Source organism: Mizuhopecten yessoensis, unplaced genomic scaffold (assembly GCF_002113885.1).
Source record: "Mizuhopecten yessoensis strain PY_sf001 unplaced genomic scaffold, ASM211388v2 scaffold1973, whole genome shotgun sequence".
NCBI classification, from domain to species: Eukaryota; Metazoa; Mollusca; class Bivalvia; order Pectinida; family Pectinidae; genus Mizuhopecten; species Mizuhopecten yessoensis.
Genome location: NW_018404314.1, coordinates 2,130 through 11,749, shown reverse-complemented (window position 1 = coordinate 11,749; position 9,620 = coordinate 2,130). Strand labels below are relative to the sequence as shown.

At 37.9% G+C, this 9,620-nt stretch overlaps 1 long non-coding RNA gene across 1 annotated transcript; it reads right to left on the bottom strand.

The window, feature by feature from the left end:
- Positions 1-327: 327 nt before the first annotated feature.
- On the bottom strand, positions 328-9,604 carry LOC110444068. The gene is made up of 3 exons (XR_002462192.1): positions 9,497-9,604; positions 6,339-6,588; positions 328-5,010 (listed from the first exon to the last, which is right to left on the bottom strand). It is a non-coding gene; the product is annotated as an uncharacterized LOC110444068 (long non-coding RNA).
- Positions 9,605-9,620: the final 16 nt, after the last annotated feature.

The window sequence follows — 9,620 nt, the reverse complement described above, 5'->3', positions numbered from 1 at the left end:
AGGGGACATACGTTGATAATCCAAAGAGGTCTTAACTAGTGTGGAAACAGAAGAGGATATGCACAAAAAAACTTAATTCTTGAATTTCAAAAGAGATTACTACGGCCATCAAGTGTACGGCAAACCATTTTGGCGACACTTTTAGTTTCTTTTTGCTTCGGAGTTTCTCCAATTTCACTCGGTGTCTTTTGTGTCAATATATTTTTCAGAATTTCGTCCATTTGTTATAACATTCTGATATATTTTTGTCAGTTTTTTTATTATACAACTATCAATCATGTAAGACCGAGGAATATTAGAATTAAAAAAGGAAACATATAACGACACTCGATTTTAGGCTTTACCGATTTTTATTGAAATCCAAAACACACATGCATCTGGGTGAATAAAAAAACACTGAGCACTTTAACAACTCAGAATAAAATAAAACACACGTACTATCAAATGCGTATTTAAAATAGGATTATGCACATTCGCTGAGAAAGATGCTTAGTTTGCATATTGATCTCTCACGACAGTAAAAAACGGAAGCAAGGGACATTAACTCACAGCTATTACTATCACTGTACAAAAATGACGACACTGTATTTTTTTTTTATAACACACATATGTAAATATAAAAGTGTCAAAACGCTCTAAATCTATCAGGTACAAACATGACTTTACCGACGTTAATTAATTACTGGTCACAGAAAAACCTCAGGGGAACGAATTAAATCTGATTGGAATGTTTATCAAAGTTGCTGATATCAAAAGAGCGGGACACAAATGAAAAATCATCTTATAAGGAAAATATGTCTGGAATGTTAATTTCACTCCGTCCGGAGAGAACGTCGTGTCAGCATGGGACTACAGTCTACTGACGAGATAACGTATTTCATATTTCAAACGTTTTGAATAAGATATACGACTGTTTGTTATGAAAGTCGATACTCAAACATGTTTTCTGACTTAAACTTCTAGTTCTAGTTCTCCTAAGGAATAAACAAAAATGGAATTTTCAAGGAATGTTATTGAAGAAAATCTTGATAATGTATTTCTTCTATTATCATGAACCTTTCTTCGTTTTCCACGTTGTACCTTGATTTGAATTCAGACCCCCTAGACCCTCATGAAAGGATTATTCTAAACAAAGTTATAACTTATGATAATATCTGTCTTCAGGATCCCCGTACCACTGCCAAAACTGTAAAGAACAATTAGGAATCCGTTATACCAGGAAAGGACAATAGCTGTCACAAAACATTTCTGAATAGAAACCAAACATTCACTGCGGGACTTTTATGAAAAATGACAAAGATGAAATAAACAAAATATTATCAACAAATAGAGTTCTGAGTGTGAAAAACCCGGATTTCAGATTTCTATAATTTCGCTCTTACCGATGAGTTATTTGGTCAACTGAAGTGTTCTGGCCAGAATACGTGTTTGAAAGGATGCAACTGCATAAACAAAAATCGCAGTTCGGTGGGACAGGGATCCTTAATTTATAGGATTTATTTAAGAATGAGGTAAAGTACAGGTGAGATACAGAAATATGATATAGTGTGTTAACGGTTTTCTGCCCGAACTTATCCCACTATGTACATTTGTATGGCAAGTTTCACAGTGTAAACACAGGAGCCTAATCCCTGATACAAAGGCAATGCACTTCAGACTAGACAGTATCAACCAGCTGGTCCTACACTTATCAGTTTGCATAAGCCGTACAAATACAGTCGCGCCACAGGATACGTCACTATAAACAGCTCCAACAGCAAAACTGTCCCTATGCTGTGATGTCCGTAAGTTTGGAGTCACGATCGTATTTCATGAACTTTCTGAAGTTTTATGCTTCAGGTATATTTCATAGTTACAACAACTCCAAACTACATCTTGATTTGTCTTAACATGAGACTCAATCTCTGTAAATAATACATAGATAGTGTGAAGCAAGCCACTTGACCCATTCAACCCTAATGCCACATTTGAACCCTTACCAAATCAAAGACTGGACAAGTCCAGTTTAGAAATATAGGGGTGACTGAGTAAAACCATGAAAGGTGTTATTGATTGACGGGTCTTTATTCACCTATTTTTCAGTTTGTTTTTTATTTAATATAAGTGAATTTAATGCGGATTTAAACCGCGAATTGGTATCTCCTAACATTTATTCATACATATAGTATAAATAATAAGGATATGTTATTAATTCTGCACAAGATCGAATTTAATCAGCGATTGATTTGTTATATTTATTTTGTGTCATTACCGAACAGTTAGTAAACAATGACACCATGGACATTTAAAACGATACACTTTCAGTGAACATTTCACATTTCTCAATCGATTAACTATGTAGAGTAAGCTATTAACAACATTTACTGTCTTTGTGAAACCTCCCTCATCATTGTTGGCGAAAGGGCAAAAGTTCAGCTATGGCGAACGTTTTAAATAGAGTGTGTTCTTCCAAGTTTTCACATCAGTTTATACGACATCAGCATTATTCGCGTCAATCGTACCCTACCAGCTGGATGTCTTAATCACAGGAAGATGATAAAGAACACGTTTATCTGTATGTCGACCGAATCATGTTACATGACAAGATAACATGTATTAATTATGACACTTAGGCCATATGAAAGCTAAATGCCAAATATATATATAAAAATCCCTTCATATTAATAAAAAAAATATTTGCACACATTTTCCCTCACCAACTCAAACTAGACATGCATGATATATAAAACAGTTTCAATGTATAGTAGTATAGAGATTTGTAAATATTTCATAACGATATATAATAATAAACAGGAATTTAAAATTTGATACGCAAAAGTACTCAAACAACAACAATATTTTACACAAACCAATCCTGCCACAAAAAGAAATCGATCGAAGATCTTATTCAGCTTAATGTAATTGATAAAGGACGAAAGATAAAAAGGTATAATATGTATAATTAAACCTTTACAACCTACAAAATAGCATATTTCTCAATGTACAGGTCTGAGAAATTATACATATGTTTTAAGCGTTATGCAAGTAATTGCATACATCAAACATATGATCGCATGCATGCATTTTTGCATCCTCGATATCCAAGGGTAACGCTCACTTTCGCTCTCTACACCCCTGGAATGTATGGCAGAGCAAAGTCGGAGGCTCAATGAGCAACTTCTCGTGAAGACTAGTTTGGTTCTTTGATGTACTTTAGAAGAAGATCGCAGTCGCTTAACGGTCGGGCATCGCTCCTTTGTCATCATCAAAAGACAGGTATCAGCCTAGTGATTGGTCAGGGTTTTTTGTTACCCGACACCAATCAAAAAGCTGGCCGCGTGCCTTCACTTTTTCTATGACATATTCCAGGGGTGTAGAGAGCGAAAGTGACCGTAACCCCGTGGTATCGAGGACGGCATTTCTGTCCTTTGGTATTTATGTGTTTATGGGTGAACATTAATGTAGAGGACTGTGATGTATCTGGAGGAAATTATGTCTAGTTATACATTAGGGTAAATATGCTAAGTTTTGATAATCATTAAAACTGACAACAAATTCTGCATATTTAAGGATTAAAATGACAACTTCCTATTTTATACAAAAATACTTCTATTTCTATGCTTTGCGTAGCTTTTCGGTATCATTCTTTGACATAGTTCGTTACCATCATACTGTGGTTGTTTGATACAGAATAACATCCCGATGTTGTAGGTTAAGATAAGCAGTATAGCTTAAAAAAATATGATAGGGATTTGGGTCATTAATGATGTAGAATGATATGGCTTAGAATTAATTACTAGGTATGCTTTAAAAGTGAAGATCTCGCACAGAATGACCATAAGCGCTCAAAGGCTCAACATTTAGATAAAAAAATAGTTCGATTAAGGATGATAGTCAAAACAAAGACTGTCGTCATATCATTTAGATAATTAAAACAATTATTTACAAAATGATAATAAAAATATAGGTTAATCAGCATCCGTTTCTTTATTACCGAAGGCATTATATCAGGACACCAGGAGGAACCGGTGAGTAATATACCTACACGATCCAACTCAGCCTCCGAACCTAACAGCGTTGTGACATTATATCAGGACACCAGGAGGTACCGGTGAGTATTATACCTACACAATCCAACTCATCCTCCGAACCTAACAGCGTGGTGGCTGAACGGCACATCCCTTATCTCTCACGTAATTCAATTTCTACAACGCTTTAGCGACAATCAAGCTTTTTTTCTACGATTCCTCCAAGGAAGACTTATTACCATGGGTGTATAAATGTGTATTAAGGGTACCCGTTCGACTGTCAACAGCTGTATACAGTAAAAATGGAACATGAGCAGGCTGGAATTCAGACTCTAGGCATCCGATCACGGTACGGACGCTTTAACCAACTGAAAAACACGATCAGTGAATTATATGGTCCAAAAGGAAATTAAAGTTACTGTATGCATGAAAAACACCATAGGTTTCTTAAGTGTTTTGAGTGCGGCGATGAAAGTATTCTTAATAATGGGCTATTTACAATTAAATGATCATAATAATACAACTTCGGGATATAAACTTTACAACACAATGACAATGATCGCTGTCGAAAAATTCTTCATTCCTAAGAAAGCTTCAATACTAGTTTTATATGAATGTTGATTTGGAGTTAACTTATCATAACTACATAATGTGGAAACACAACACGTTCAGATAAATCTTATTATTAGATAACGATAAAAAAAAATCGTGAGAAAACTCTTCAACCTCTGACATTTATTCTTTGAAAGGTTTGTTCATAACACCACATACTTTGTGTACAGTAGGTGTGTGTTGTCAATAAAGACAAAAATCACAAACGTTCCACAACTCAGTCTCAATGTCTCCACGAGCCTCTTCACTTAAACAATGAAGAACCGGTCCCCTTTTCGCACGAGGAAGTATTCATGACCTAACGGAGATGGAGTCTTGTTAATGCCATCATTTGGAGTTGATGTATGTCCGCCGAACCAAGTTAATTCTCTTAACTAGCTTGCATCCAAAACTGAAATAAAACATGTAAACATTGCGTATTTTAAACTATAAACATCTGTAGGAAATCAAGAAATGGGGACGTGTGAAAAATATATAGAGATATTTTGTGAATAAGGATATAAAATTAAAAACTAATAATTTCAAAATGTACGTTTACAACACGTGCAATTTGAATAATCCATTGATGTACAATGTGACTTCACTAACACTCAAAACGTGGATTCCTTCGTAGACAAAATGTTAATTCACTCAGAGAAAAAATATTCCCCACTACTTTCTTCTGCATGTTCACATGTAGCTTGACTTGTACTTATTTGTAACTCAGATCCAAAAGGTCAGTTCAAGCAATACCTTAACAAAGATTACACGAAATAGAAACATGAAAACGACTTCAAAATCCAACCATGCCCCCTCTCACACCAACCACAAACTTTCTTCTCTCTTATTCGTTCTCCCATTCCAGTTCTTCTAACAGCCTCCTCTTTAATACCCCTGTTCCACCCCAAATCAGATCTTGAGCCCACACCCCCACCTCCAACCCATTCTCCTACACCTCCTTTTACCATGCACCAAATATCACACTTCCTCTCTTCTTTCTACTCAAATCCTCTTTCACCGATAGTCCTTTCACCCACGCCTCCTCTTTCCTTGCTTCATTACACCTACGCCCTCTCCTCCTCTCAAACGCCTTTCCTCCAACGTCTCTCTTCTTCAATCCCCCACTCGTTTGCCCCAACTACTCCCACATGCTTTCTCCAACGTCACGCTTCTCCCATCCCCCACTCTCTCGCCCAAACTGTGCCCACATGCTTTCTCAAATGTTCACTGTTCCATGCTTTCCTCTTTCACCCCAACTCTCCAAGGCCAACATCCAATTCATTTCCAAGTAGTCTCCTCCTCTACCACGCCCTCTACCCCGAGCTTAGTTACGCCCTTTCTTCCCCGCCTCTCTTAACCCCTCCAACGCCCCTATCTCCCAACTCCCACCTACATCACTACTCTCCGACAACTTTCGCTCTATCCCCTCTTATACACCCCTCCTCTCTCATGACCCTCATCTTATCATTTACTAAAGCCCCTAGTCTCTGACCAGAATCCCACACCAAACCTCTCCCCCTCTACGCGCTCTATCTCCCTAGCAACCTCTCTCCTACGCCACCTTCCTTCTCACATCCTTCCTCGTACATATTCTTCTTTTTTATCCCCTCTATCTAACACCCCTCTCCTTAAGTTCCTTCCTCTCAGTCAAGCTTCCTTTTTACACCCCTCGCACGTCCCGCGTCCCGTCGCCGACACAACACTATATCGCGTGTACAAATCTTAGGGAAAATATCTTACTTGGCGTCTTCTCATTATCAGCGTCGTCTTCATCTTGGATTTCATCTGTACCGTTGACGTCATTTAAACGTATACTGTCAGCATTAGCACTTCCCTTACACACGTCCTTATCATCCTGCCCATTCTCAGACTCCTCTGATATTTTGGAGGTGAGGACGACTCGAGATGAAGACGATTCGGATCGTTTAGCAAGGTGCTGGTTATGGGCGGCATAGTACTTCAGGAAGGACGTGATGCTCCGTCGGCCTTGCTGCAAGGTTGAAATGATCATATGATAGCGCATGTATTTGATTTAGAAACGAGACATAGAAAAGACAAAGATGAAGCTTCAACACGCAATTAAAGTACCGGCATGCAATTCCAGCACAATCTAGACCATTTTTCCAGACATATGTGAAAATATAATTCGGTTACATTTTGCCAAAGATAACGACTGTTAAGTTGAAAAAAAATCATCAGCTGCAGTTTTCGTCAGTGTATGCTCTGGTAGGAAGTGCTAGCTATAAACTTGGTTATAAGTTAACAGGGCATTTATCCGCCATTAATCCCGGTACTTAGAACTGACTCTGAAAAGGCGGAACAACAGACATGTAAACCCGTTAAGGGTCAACTGCTACCGACATGTACATTGTATATATTGACATGTTATAATTGCTGCTACAAAAGGCAAATTATGTCTTGAAGACAACTCGCATTTATATCACAATTATCAAGCAAATATGATAAATTGAACAAACTACCGTTATTTTTATTGTTGACAAAGCTGTCTGTATCGAAAGTTTCGATATGTTGATCTACTCAGGGGTAATATTACGGACTTATTGGCATATTTGTTGTTTGCAATTGTCTTTGATATAATCGTAAACTGACAGGCATGGGTGTTACCTCAGCTTTGAGAACATCGAAATAAACCAGGGTTGTTAATAGCAGAAAGGAACAAATGACACAGCACAATAAAATATACTTTGATATCGGAAACTGTTTTAGGAACGGCTCATTGGGGTAAGATAATAACGTATAAGGGGGGAATGTTCTGTCAAGAGGAAAAACGAGTCGTCGATCAATCAGAGCTCCAGAGAATAATTCGCGTATGGGCATTAGTTATCGCAAATCAGACCGTGCCTACACTGACAGTACGCCTGACATAGGCCGACGACGACGTTACAACTTGAGGTCAAGATAATAGTCACACGATACCTGGAAAATGTGCTCTTAAAAGATAAAACTTAAACCATAAATACAAATTGAGGTTTTACCCGCCAATGAGGTGACAACATGTTCGCCTCATGTACACAAGTCGGGATATGTTGGATACAAGTGCTCACCGATGTAAAGTCATCAATAATAAAGACACCTAGAGCAGGCGTGGACGTAAATGCACTGAGAGAGCGACAAATCAATAACGGAGGTGAAGGTAAGGCTGAGTAGGATATATAAATCATGTCGGGTTTGGAAGGTGCGACGATAGAGTGAACGTAGTAACAGAAAAATTGAACTTTGACTGATAACGTAATTCCGTTTAAGTTTCCTGAAAATCTTCGAAACATGCAGCCGCTACAGTTATGACAAATAGGGGTAACATACATAAGTACGTACACATCAACACATTTGTGTATGTTGTGAACGATGAAAATTCTAATAAAATAAACTTCAAGAGGGTTCATGTATGTAATGGAATTGAGAACACGCCAGATACTGAAACCATGATGATATGAGGTTCTGTACGCATTATATGACAGTGTGTGTCGGGTGACGTGCAGGTGGTGCAATTGTTCTGGGACTAAACACACTCTCTTAAAGTCATTTGTTGTCAGTAAGCATTTGGCTTTCGATCGGTAGGTGCAGAGGTATAAACATTAGTACCAGATTCAGAATGAGAGAAATTGGAAACACTATGCAATAGCCAGCAGACGTGAATCTAGAAAACAATCGGGGGAAATGACGTCACGAAAGGCTAAACGCTATCTCATTAGACTAATATGCATTTAATGATGACTGTTTCGATGGTACTGATTAACGTACCATGCGGGGAACAAGAAAAGATGTGTTCACCGCTTTATTGAATTCGAAGGAACTGATGAAGCGCTAGATGATACGTGCTCGTCAAATACTATTTATGTCAGCATTACGGAGAGCACGCGCTGTGACGCATATAATGCTGACGTTAAAGAGTGGTATGCGCAAGGGGAAGGGTAATCAGTGAAAAAGAGGAAGGAATCCCTGCGGACGTTTACAAGAGCAATGTTACGTCACCACCGTTACTTCAACCAATTTTGTTTGATGTTCCCACGTGCGCGACACGTACGTAATGTTTAAAAAAGTGTTATTCAGCTACTGAGAACCCACGTGACACATTGCATTTTCAAGAAGACAATACGTAAGTGAACTCTGTGACGATCAAGACGGTTTTTGATCAGGGAGGCATACGCTGGATGTTCCGAGATAGTTGTCATTTACAACATAGTTGAGAAAAAATTACAAGTGAACACATTTTCTGTGCGATCTTCAAATTGTAGAAGGCAAATGAAACAGTGAAATATTCTCTGGAATGACAATGGAATCGACGGAAATTTATGGTGATTTCATAAAGTCGTTCGCATGATTGATGACGGAACGTTACGCTTTGAGTAAAGAGCAGTGTGTCTTAGAATCATTCTGAAGATATTATCAGCTTAGGAAAAACATATAATTCTTAGTAACACTCCTTAATTTTATAGTGATTGTCCTTTTTTCTAGAGCAACCAACATAGTCATGCGGGATCATTGGTCTGAAAAGTGGTTCCAGAAAAGAGTCCTATGTATTTCGAAATAGCGACCTTGACCTTCGACGAATCATGCTTCAAAAGCAATTGAGGACTTTCTCGTTGCTTTTATAAATTTGATACTGAGTTAAAGTTTTGCGCGGTCACTCATTCTGAAGTTAGTATATGGACAACAAATATAAATGGACGGACAGAGGGACAGGCATCAACTTGATATCTATATACCCCTCCCTTTTTAAATGAAGATTATAAACTCGTGATCACCAAGTACATAACAATTATTATACTAATAATAATTCAAGGTTCTTATATACCGCTTTATCACAACCTAGTTCGTAGGTCGTTCACAAATTATAACTCACCACCTGTCTTTTATATTAAACTTAGTTTACTTACTTCGACCACGAAGTCCCGATCTCCTTTCTCCAGTTTAAAATCGGATGTACCGACGTGACCAGTATTGATGCCAACAGTCCTTTCTAGATCTTTGTCCTAGAAGTAGACAAAAGAAAAACATTTA